Source organism: Oncorhynchus mykiss, chromosome 24, assembly GCF_057628025.1.
Source record: "Oncorhynchus mykiss isolate SJ-2025 chromosome 24, ASM5762802v1, whole genome shotgun sequence".
Lineage (NCBI taxonomy): Eukaryota > Metazoa > Chordata > Actinopteri > Salmoniformes > Salmonidae > Oncorhynchus > Oncorhynchus mykiss.
In genome coordinates this window covers 28,620,390-28,630,339 of record NC_143045.1, presented here as the reverse complement: position 1 = coordinate 28,630,339, position 9,950 = coordinate 28,620,390, and the positions used below count along the sequence as shown (strand labels likewise).

General features: G+C 41.4%; 1 protein-coding gene across 2 annotated transcripts in view; it reads left to right on the top strand.

Moving 5' to 3' along the window:
- LOC110504119 (SPRY domain-containing SOCS box protein 4) overlaps positions 1 to 9,950 on the top strand; it is a 54,892-nt gene continuing 44,942 nt past the window's right edge. For both annotated transcript variants that reach the window (XM_090218835.1, XM_021582951.3), the window contains exon 1: positions 1 to 352. The gene's annotated coding sequence lies outside the window, so the exon portion shown is untranslated. The remainder of the gene's footprint in view (positions 353 to 9,950) is intronic.

The following is a 9,950-nucleotide window of genomic DNA, read 5'->3' as shown; positions in this document are numbered from 1 at the left end:
ATTGCTACGAGACTCGGCAGACTTTAGGACGGCGAAAAGAAATGGCTCTGCTGGTGCCCTAGCCTTCACCTATTCCCGATCCTATCCCTCGAGCGACGTGGCCAATCAGTGTGTGTGTCAGCGACACATGAATGGTGATATCCAAGAAATGGAACAAAGAAGCCGCTCGTATCGAATTTCCGTCGATAGAGAAAATTCGCGGATGAAACAGCACAGAAGATTTGTTGAGATTTGTGAAACCAAATGAATATCTTCGACGCAAAGTCCAACTGTTTTGGTTTGCTCAAGGAGGGAACTTGGTCTCGTGAGAGCTTTGTCGGTCGCCAGGCGAGGCTGTTGGCTACATTGGAACGTAAGTAAAAACACATCTTGCCTGTTTCATTTTATTGCGTCGAAAATAATCATGTTTCAACACATTAAATAGTGTTGTTCAATATGCTTTCTTCGTGATGTTTAGAACATTTGTCAATGTTTACAACTTTTGGTACATGTTTTTATGACCGCACCGACTCAAACCGCATGAGAAGGCTAATTTAGGACTTTTTGAGAACAAGCGGAATCAAATTAAGTCTACTGGGAAGCGCGGCTTGGTAACTTGAGAAACAATAACTTGTCTTTGGCATCTAACGTTACTTGTAAAGGACGTTTTATTAATTCATCCCACCGTTTACAATAGCTTGGAAAATAATGACGAAAGATTAATACACTGAATGTTTTCGAAACGATATAATGAAAAGGTTATGTGGCTGCAAGCAAATAAACAATTTCCAAACATGTTTATAGTTGACAACATGCAGTACATTCAGCACCTCATATTGTCGAGAACAGGGACACCGAATAGGCCACCGTAATTGTTAGTTACATTAGGAAAGGATTTTTTTGCAGAAAATATTATGCCACTATTGTGGTGTACACATTTGCAGAACTCGCATGTCTGGTTTCAGTTTCAATTTGATTTCCCATTGTCACAGCGGAGTTTACGTCTGTGAGCGAGTCTACAGACGTGAGCAAACAGTAGAGAGATACAGTATTTTACAACGAATGTGGATTTGCCAAATCGGACGCCTATTCCAGTGTATCTGTTCCAGTTTGTTGGTGGTAAATGCTTTATCCCCTGGAGTAGTGGGTAAACACACCATCTAACTGGCATGGGCATTGTCCAGATGAAGTGTCTGATGACCGGTTACTGTGTGATGGACCTGTGGAGGAGCCAGTAATATAGATAATGATTTGTCTTTCCTTAATGTGTTTTAGTGCATGGTACATTAATATACCTCGTTGCCACCAGAGTAGGCCTTGCTTACTAATTTGACTAGGCTTACAACTAACCCATTAAATGGAAAACTATTACCAGTTTATGGTGGTTGCATATAGGCCTAATCAATGAATAATTCCCTGGGGTAGGAAGCAGTCCATATTTTATTTTCTGGTGTAGAACCATTCATGGCTCCCACACTCCAAGTTATTGACATCTGGAGTTTGAACCCATGACCTCAGTCATGTTCATAGGTCACATGACCCTGTAGCCACCTGGGTGGGCTACATCCATAGTGTATCATGACCACACAGATGTAGAGCTTGGATAGGCAAACTTGGATTTTTAGGGGGGACCAAATACAATGCTATTTCTCTGTAAACAATTAAGACTTTCAGCTTGCTTATAGAAAAGAGCACTCAACATGTGCTGCACTGGCACAAATGGCTGATTGGTTAAAATAAATTGATAATAAGAATATTGTGGGAGCTGTACTGTTAGATTTCAGTACAGCCTTGCATATTATTGACCATAACTTGTTGTTGAGAACTTATGTTATAGCTTTTCAACCTCTGCCATAGCTCATAATCCATGATATCTATCTAATAGAACACGGAGGGTTTTCTTTAATGGAAGCTTCTCTAATGTTCAACATGTACATTGTGGTATACCACAGGGCAGTTCTCTAGGCCCTCTACTCTTTTTGAAAATATTTTTACCAATTACCTGCCATTGGCATTCAACAAAGTCTGTGTCCATGAAGGCTGATGATTCAACCCTATACACGTCTGCAACCACAATTAGTAAAATCACAGCAACCCTAAACAAAGAGTTGCAGTCAGTTTTAGAATGGGTGGCCAGTAATATACTGGTCCCCCAACATCTCTAAAACTAAGAGCATTGTATTGGGTACAAATCATTCCCTAAGTTCGAGACCTAAGCTGAATCTGGTAATGAATGGTGTGGCTGTTGAGACTAAATTGCTTGGAGTTACTTTAGATTGTAAACCGTCATGGTCAAAACATATTGATTCAGTGGTTGTAAAGTTGGGGATAAGTGTGTCTGCGATAAAGAGATGCTCAGATTTTTTGGGCACCACACTCCACAAAGCAAGTCTTGCAGGGAAACATACAGTATTATACATAATAATGATGACATGGAACTCCCATCTCATATAGCGCAAGTGAACAGCTAATTTGGTTTAAAAAAAACAATAAAGCAACACCTCACAGCATGCCTCTTCCCCGTGTGACCTACTTTTTGTGTGTATGTATACAGTTGAAGTCGGAAGTTTACATACACCTTAGCCAAATGCATTTAAACTCAGTTTTTCACAATTCCTGACATTTAATCCTAGTAAAAACTCCCTGTTTTAGGTCAGTTAGGATCACCACATTATTTTAAGAATGTGAAATGTCAGAATAATAGAAGAGAGAATTATTTATTTCAGCTTTTATTTATTTTATCACATTCCCATTGGGTCAGAAGTTTACATACACTCAATTAGTATTTGGTAGCATTGCATTTAAATTGTTTAACTTGTGTCAAATGTTTTGGGTAGCCTTCCACAAGCTTCCCACAATAAGTTGTTTGAATTTTGGCCCATTCCTCCTGACAGCTGGTGTAACTGAGTCAGGTTTGTTGGCCTCCTTGCTCGTGCACGCTTTCTCAGTTCTGCCCACACATTTTCTATAGGATTGAGGTTAGGGCTTTGTGGTGGCCACTCCAATACCTTGACATTTTGCCACAACTTTGGAAGTATGTTTGGGGTCATTGTACATTTGGAAGACCCATTTGCGACCAAACTTTAACTTCCTGACTGATGTCTTGAGATGTTGCTTCAATATATCCATATAATTTTCCATCCTCATGATGCCATCTATTTTGTGAAGTGCACCAATCCCTCCTGCAGCAAAGCACCCCCACAACATGATGCTGCCACCCCCGTGCTTCACGATTGGGATGGTGTTCTTCGTCTTGCAAGCATCCCCCTTTTTCCTCCAAACTTCTTCCTTGCCGAGCGGCCTTTCAGCTTATGTCAATATAGGACTCATTTTACTGTGGATATAGATATTTTTGTACCGGTTTCCTCCAGCATCTTCACAAGGTCCTTTGCTGTTGTTCTCGGATTGATTTGCACTTTTCGCACCAAAGTACGTTCATCTATAGGAGACAGAACAAGTCTTTTTCCTGAGCAGTATGACGACTGCGTGGTGCCATGGTGTTTATACTTGCGTGCTATTGCTCCCAAGGATAAACCAGACTTGTGGAGGTCAACTATTTTTTTCGAGATCTTGGCTGATTTCTTTTGATTTTCCCATGATGCCAAGCAAGGAGGCACAGATTTGGAAGGTAGGTCTTGAAATACATCCCCAGGTACACCTCCAATTGACTCATGTTGTCAATTAGCCTTTCAGAAGCTTATCAAGCCATGACATCAATTTCTGGAATTTTCCAAGGTGTTTATTGTCACAGTCAACTTAATGTATGTAAACTTCTGACCCACTGGAATTGTGATACAGTGAAATAATTTGTCTGTAAACAAGTGTTGGAAAAATTACTTGTCATGCACAAAGTAGATGTCCTAACCGACTTGGCAAAACTATAGTTTGTTAACAAGAAATTTGTGGAGTGGTTGGAAAATGAGTTTTAATGACTCCAACCTAAGTGTATGTAAACTTCAACTGTACTCTCGTTCTCACTCAATCTTTCTTTTCTGCTCCCTCTCACTCTTTCTAGCCTTCTCTCTTTTTACCCCCCTGCCTTCTATGTCTCACAAATGTGATGATGGTGTGATGAGGTATTTCTATAGAAGTTAAGTGACATTGCTTCATTCACTCATTTTAAGGACTCTGAAGAATAGCAACCAAGATGACATTTGGTCACCTTTATACTGCCAGTCAGTGCCACACCCCTCAGATTGCCACTCCATCTCCCTCCATCAGACAGGTGCATGCTACTCATGTTGATCATCTTAGGAACATACCTTCCAGGAACATAATTTTCAGAACAACACAAATAATTTCACATCCTCTTCTGTTGGTCTGTCCAATAAAAGCCTGGGAGGGACAAGCACGCTCCAGAGGAACGGCAGGCTGCGGTTCTTCCACTCCACCCTCCTCGGAGCCTGTCTGGTCATGAGAAGTGATGAATTCATTTTAATCTCCACACAAACCAACAGTGCTGCGTCAGTAAGCTGTCCAGAGTCTTGACACACCAGCACTAGTCCCATCGACTGTGCCTGTCCCGTAATCCATTGTCCCTCCCACCCACCCGCGGCATGACTCAAGTGTTCATATACTGTCCAAGGGTGTTTTAATCAGTTTTGGACTCACTTGGGCTTCACCTTTAGTAGCTGTGTGACTCGATCAAAGGTCATTTGCTTTTCTATAGCCACTTTTGTACTATAGTTATAGTCTGCTCTTCCTAATGTCACTTGTGTCTAGGGCTGTTACCGTGACCATATTACTGCCACTCCGGCGGTCGAGTTATGACGACAGTCAAATTCCATGTGACTGTTTAGTCACGGTAATTAGGCTTCTCTAAGCTCTGCTGCTGATGGTCATTAGTAGCCTACCAAACTTGCTAACTGCCTGGTACACAGCACTCTACTGTTCCTCTAATCACTCTGACATCATGACAGCCTATGCAATTGCATTAAAGGTTTTGATGGCCTCTCAAAAAGAGGATCCCATCAGCTTTCTATTGGCTAGGCCTACTATTTATCTTAACTTTTCTAATGTAAAGCTTAGCAATGTGCTTAATAACAGGAGTATAGCCTACATGCCCCTGTTCCATGATAATGGTCTATTCGAAATCAAAACATATTTCACACGTTATTTTGTATATTTAAAGACCTTAATAGTCCGATGGGTGACAATATTAGCCTAGTATAGAACAAGAAGCCCTGCACACTGTTAGCTCCCAATTCACTGCTTTATTATCCACCTTTTGATCCAAAAGGGATGTTCGTCAGGTCTTTATTGATCGGATGTAGATCCGTTTCGGTTAGGGGGTTAGGGTTAGGGGGTTAGGGTTAGTAAAGTGGTGAATTGGGAGCTTTAACAGTGTGCGGGCCTTGTTCTATGCTAGTATTTTTTTTATTAGCCCAGCACCTATGTTTTTAAGGATGTGCGTATGACCACAAACCTTTCTAGTGACAATATTAGCCTTATCAATTATCACTTGTGAATGATGCTGATGTTGCAACTTTTTCAAATCCTAGTCGCACACCTCATGTAGCCTCGCCCATAGGCCTAATATGTTTTGAAAAGGTTTGTCACAACTAGTGGCCAAGTAACTTCTCGAAATGAAGCACATTAATCAGCGTAATAAATGCTGTAGAGCCTAACTGGCATACATAGTTTCAAGTTTGGGCAAAATCATTTTCACAGAAGGACAAGTCGACCAATAGAATAGGTCAACTTTTCTACTATAGGGGATAGTAGTGACATAGGCTAGTGCTTTTGCTGTTTGTTAGGGCTACTCTTTTTCTATAATTATATTCAGCCCAAGGGCACAACGTCCACTTTGGCCACAAAAGGCATGGATTTTTTTAGGGGGCATTATGGCCTCACAAGGGGAATTTAAGGCCTGGTGACAATATTATCAAGTGCTTGTGAAATTGTGAATGAAGCATGTGCAGCTTGAACAAGAAACACATCGGAGCTCATGCCTTTCATGTGACTTTTTTCTATGTACCATTCGTCCCACCATGCAGCCTTGTAATGTACTGAAAATCCAAACCTATAGCTGCATAAATAACTCAATTAAGCAGTGCTTTCGGAAAGTATAAATTGTTACGTTACAGGCTTATTCTAAAATGTATAAACTTTTTTGTCATGAATCTACACACACTACCCCATAATGGCGAAGCAAAAACAGCTTTTTAGATTTTTTTTGGGCACAAAACACATTTCCATAAGTATTCAGACCCTTTACTCTGTACTTTGTTGAAGCACCTTTGGCAGCGACTACCACCTCAAGTCTTTTTGGGAATGACTCTACAAACTTGGTACACCTGTATTTGGGGAGTTTCTCCCATTCTTCTCTGCAGATCCTCTCAAGCTCTCAGATTGGAAGGGGTGTGTCGCTGCACAGCTATTTTCAGGTCTCTACAGAGATGTTTGATTGGGTTCAAGTTAATGGAGCTGGTGGCCACACAAGATACTGACTGTTACTTTTGATTTTGACCCCCTCCCTCCCCCCTTTTGTTCAGGGACATATTATTCCATTTCTGATAGTTACATGTCTGTGGAACTTGTTCAGTTTGTCTCAGTTGTTGAATCTTATGTTATACAAATATTTACACAAGTTTGCTGAAAATAAACGCAGTTGAAACGCAGTTTTTTTTTGCTGAGTTTATTTTTGAGACGAGTAGGATGACAATCGATATGCATTACACATCTTTCTGGTCTTAGATATTCTAAAATGAGCCTTAATACAAACATATTGCCCCCATTTGTATCCAGGTGTGTTAGTGTATAAGTCAGTTGGCAGGCTCTTTTGATGGTAATCTTGATGTACAGCATGTTCACTCACCTCTGTTCCCCCTAAATCAGATCAGACAGGGCATGCAAAAGACCACTGATATGGTTTTGCATGAGTCTGAACTAAAGGAGAGGAGAGCAGGAAAGCACCGTTTGACTGAAATGGAAAATGGGGAGCAGGATACAGTGAAATGTACCTAGGGGGAGAGACGAGGAGAGGGAGAGACTGGGGATCAAATTGATCTGACAATGAGAAAATTATTTAAAATGACTGATAGCAATTTCCCTCAAGTCAGTTTTTTAAATTTTTTATCAATTAGTTTGAGACAGGCACTTCTCACCTTTATCACGAGTAGCTGCCTAAAAGATAATAGAAATGGTTGAGTTTGGGAACGATGGTAGCAATTGATTGTGAGCGAGAGCCCTGGGCAGTTTCTGATAAATGTGTGATTGTCCTCGTGTGTCTAAGTGACAGATCAACGTGTTCCCTATTTGCATTACAGAGAAATAGAGTAGCATGAAGGACCACTTGGGTCCAGCCAACTCTAACACAAAGCACTGCCCCCAAACAAAACATCTGTGTTCTTTCTGTCACATGCTGTTCAGATCAAGCCCTAGTCCCCAGTGACGTATCTGGAAGGATGGGAGTTCTGTAATGTTCTAATAATCATGTATGGCATTCATTGGGTTTTCCCACCAAGTTGGTCTTTCAGTTTAGTTCAGCGGATGGTCAGGTTCACCGTAGTCTTATAGGTTGAGAGATCGCTGTGTCATGTCACTAAATCACGCACCAGGAAGTATTCCTTCCAGTATGTTAGTGAGACCTCACCCCAGCTGCTGCTTTTTCTCATCTGTTTTACAGTCTGTTCTATCTGGCATGCAAAGTGTTGTACCCGTTGCCTGGGTCAGACACAGGGCAGTGTCTCTGGGCTGCCATCCACAGACGGGCACACAAAGATAACTCTCACTGACCTGCTCAGAATAGTCAGTCACGCATCACTTCCCCCTTCTCATCTCAGCCTAATGGAACAGCAGGACTTGACATTAACGCTTGTCCTCTTGCCAGGAGATTCCAGGAGAGCTACTGGGGGTTCCAGGAGAGCTACTGGGGGTTCCAGGAGAGCTACTGGGGGTTCCAGCCCTGCATGAACACATGACATTGTAAAAGATCAGCTGCTCAACAGGACCTTGATAAGCTGACCCAAATCCTGCACATCCAGTAGTTTTCCAGATGGAGACAGCACGGCGAACGGCGGCTCAACGCGACGGCACGGCACACGACGGCTGTTGCATCTCCTGTTAGGCTATGCTTGCTAGGCAGCAGTAGACTCAGTCTAGGCCTTCCCAGCAGGTTTGACATGACAGTGGTCCCTGCACAGTGAGTCTTGTTGACCAGAACAAGACAGTGAGTGAACACTACATCCCATAGTCCCCCTTAGCACCGGCGTACGCTGAACAATACACAAGTCCTTCAGTGTTCAGTCAATCACCGGCCAGCTAGTAATGACAGTAATGCAGAGCTGGAAAATGTTATTCTTTGTACCTGACTGAGTCTTTAACAGTCAACACTAGGGTTGCACATTTTGAGGAATATTCAGAGGTGGAAACTTTCCGTGGGATTTAATGGTAATATATGCACATTAATATCATTTCAATGTAGGTGTTTTTTTTGCATTGGATATATTTACCATATCATATGGAGACAAACAAACATTTTACCTTATCAAAAGTATACTTAATTGCAAATGAATAAATCCTTCCAATAGAAATAAAACTATTTAGTTATGAATTGAACTTTTAAATGAGTTGACTCTTCACATGGGATGATTTCACTGGGATGATTTCACTGTGTGTGTTGCTGGGCACCCAGCAACACACACATCCTCTTGGTGGTGCTCTTATTCTTGCCACTTTTGGTGAGGTAGATTGCTGCTATAATTTGATGACCCTTCACACACCTAACCATTTCCTTGGCTCTCTTGTAGAGTGTATCCATTGTTATCTGTGCCATGATGACCTTGAGGAGCAGATTCAATGCATGAGCAGCACAGCCAATGGGTGTGATTTGAGGGTAGGACTCTACTTTAGACCAAGCAGCATTCATGTTTGCAGCATTGTCTGTCACCAGTGCAAGTACCTTATGTGGTCCAAGGTCATTGACTGCCTTCAGTTCATCTGCAATGTAGAGACTGGTGTCTGTTGTCCCTTGTGTCTGTGCTCATGTAGAATACTGGTTGAGGGGTGGAGATGTAGTTAATTATTCCTTGCCCATGAACATTTGACCACCCATCAGAGATGACTGCAATAGTCTCCTTGACCTTAACTTAAACTCTGTTTAACTCTGCATCCAGCAAATGAGTAGATAAGGCATGTTTGTTTGGTGTATGCTGGGCGAAGAACATTCAGAAATCTCTTCCAATACACATAGCCTGTGAGCATCAGAGGTGAACCAGTTGCATACACAGCTCGATTAAGATATTCATCAGCATTTCTCTGACTACGTTCCTCCATTGAGTCAAAAAAACTTCTGATTCCAGGAGGACCATGAGCTGTTTCTGTCGATAAGGTGTCTGATTCATAATTTTCACCTCAAATTGAATTAGAGGGACTTTTGTCAGAGGTTGCTTGTTATGAGCACTGAGGGAACTTTATGCACTTGGCCAGGTGATTCTGGATCTTTGTTGCATTCTTCACATATGATTTGGCACAGTATTTCCAAATGTACACAGATTTTCCTTCTATATTAGCTGCAGTGAAATGTCATCAGATAGTGCCTGTGGCATTTTCCTGTAAAAATTAGAAAAATATTAAACAAATACAATTCCATCTACAGATAATTAGTCAAGCAGTTAGATTAAACAACTCCTCTGTAAGATAAATGTTTAAAATGAAAAATGAATGGAAACGGGTGAATTAACACACCTCACTTAGCAAGCTAAAACTTACATGGTAGCAAAAACTAACTAGCAGAAATTGTTAACAAGTTAGACATTATTTAAACACACTTTGCTGTAGGCTACTATTTACCAGTTAACAAAAAATCATGTATGTCATATAAAATATATTCACCCCACCCAGTATTGTAATCAAAACCAGAAAGCATAGTCCTTGGCTCAGACAGTATAGTAGTGTGGGCTCAGTAGCATCTCATTAGGGTGCAAGATCTTGAGAATCAGCTGTACATGTGATGGAAGAATGCACTGTGC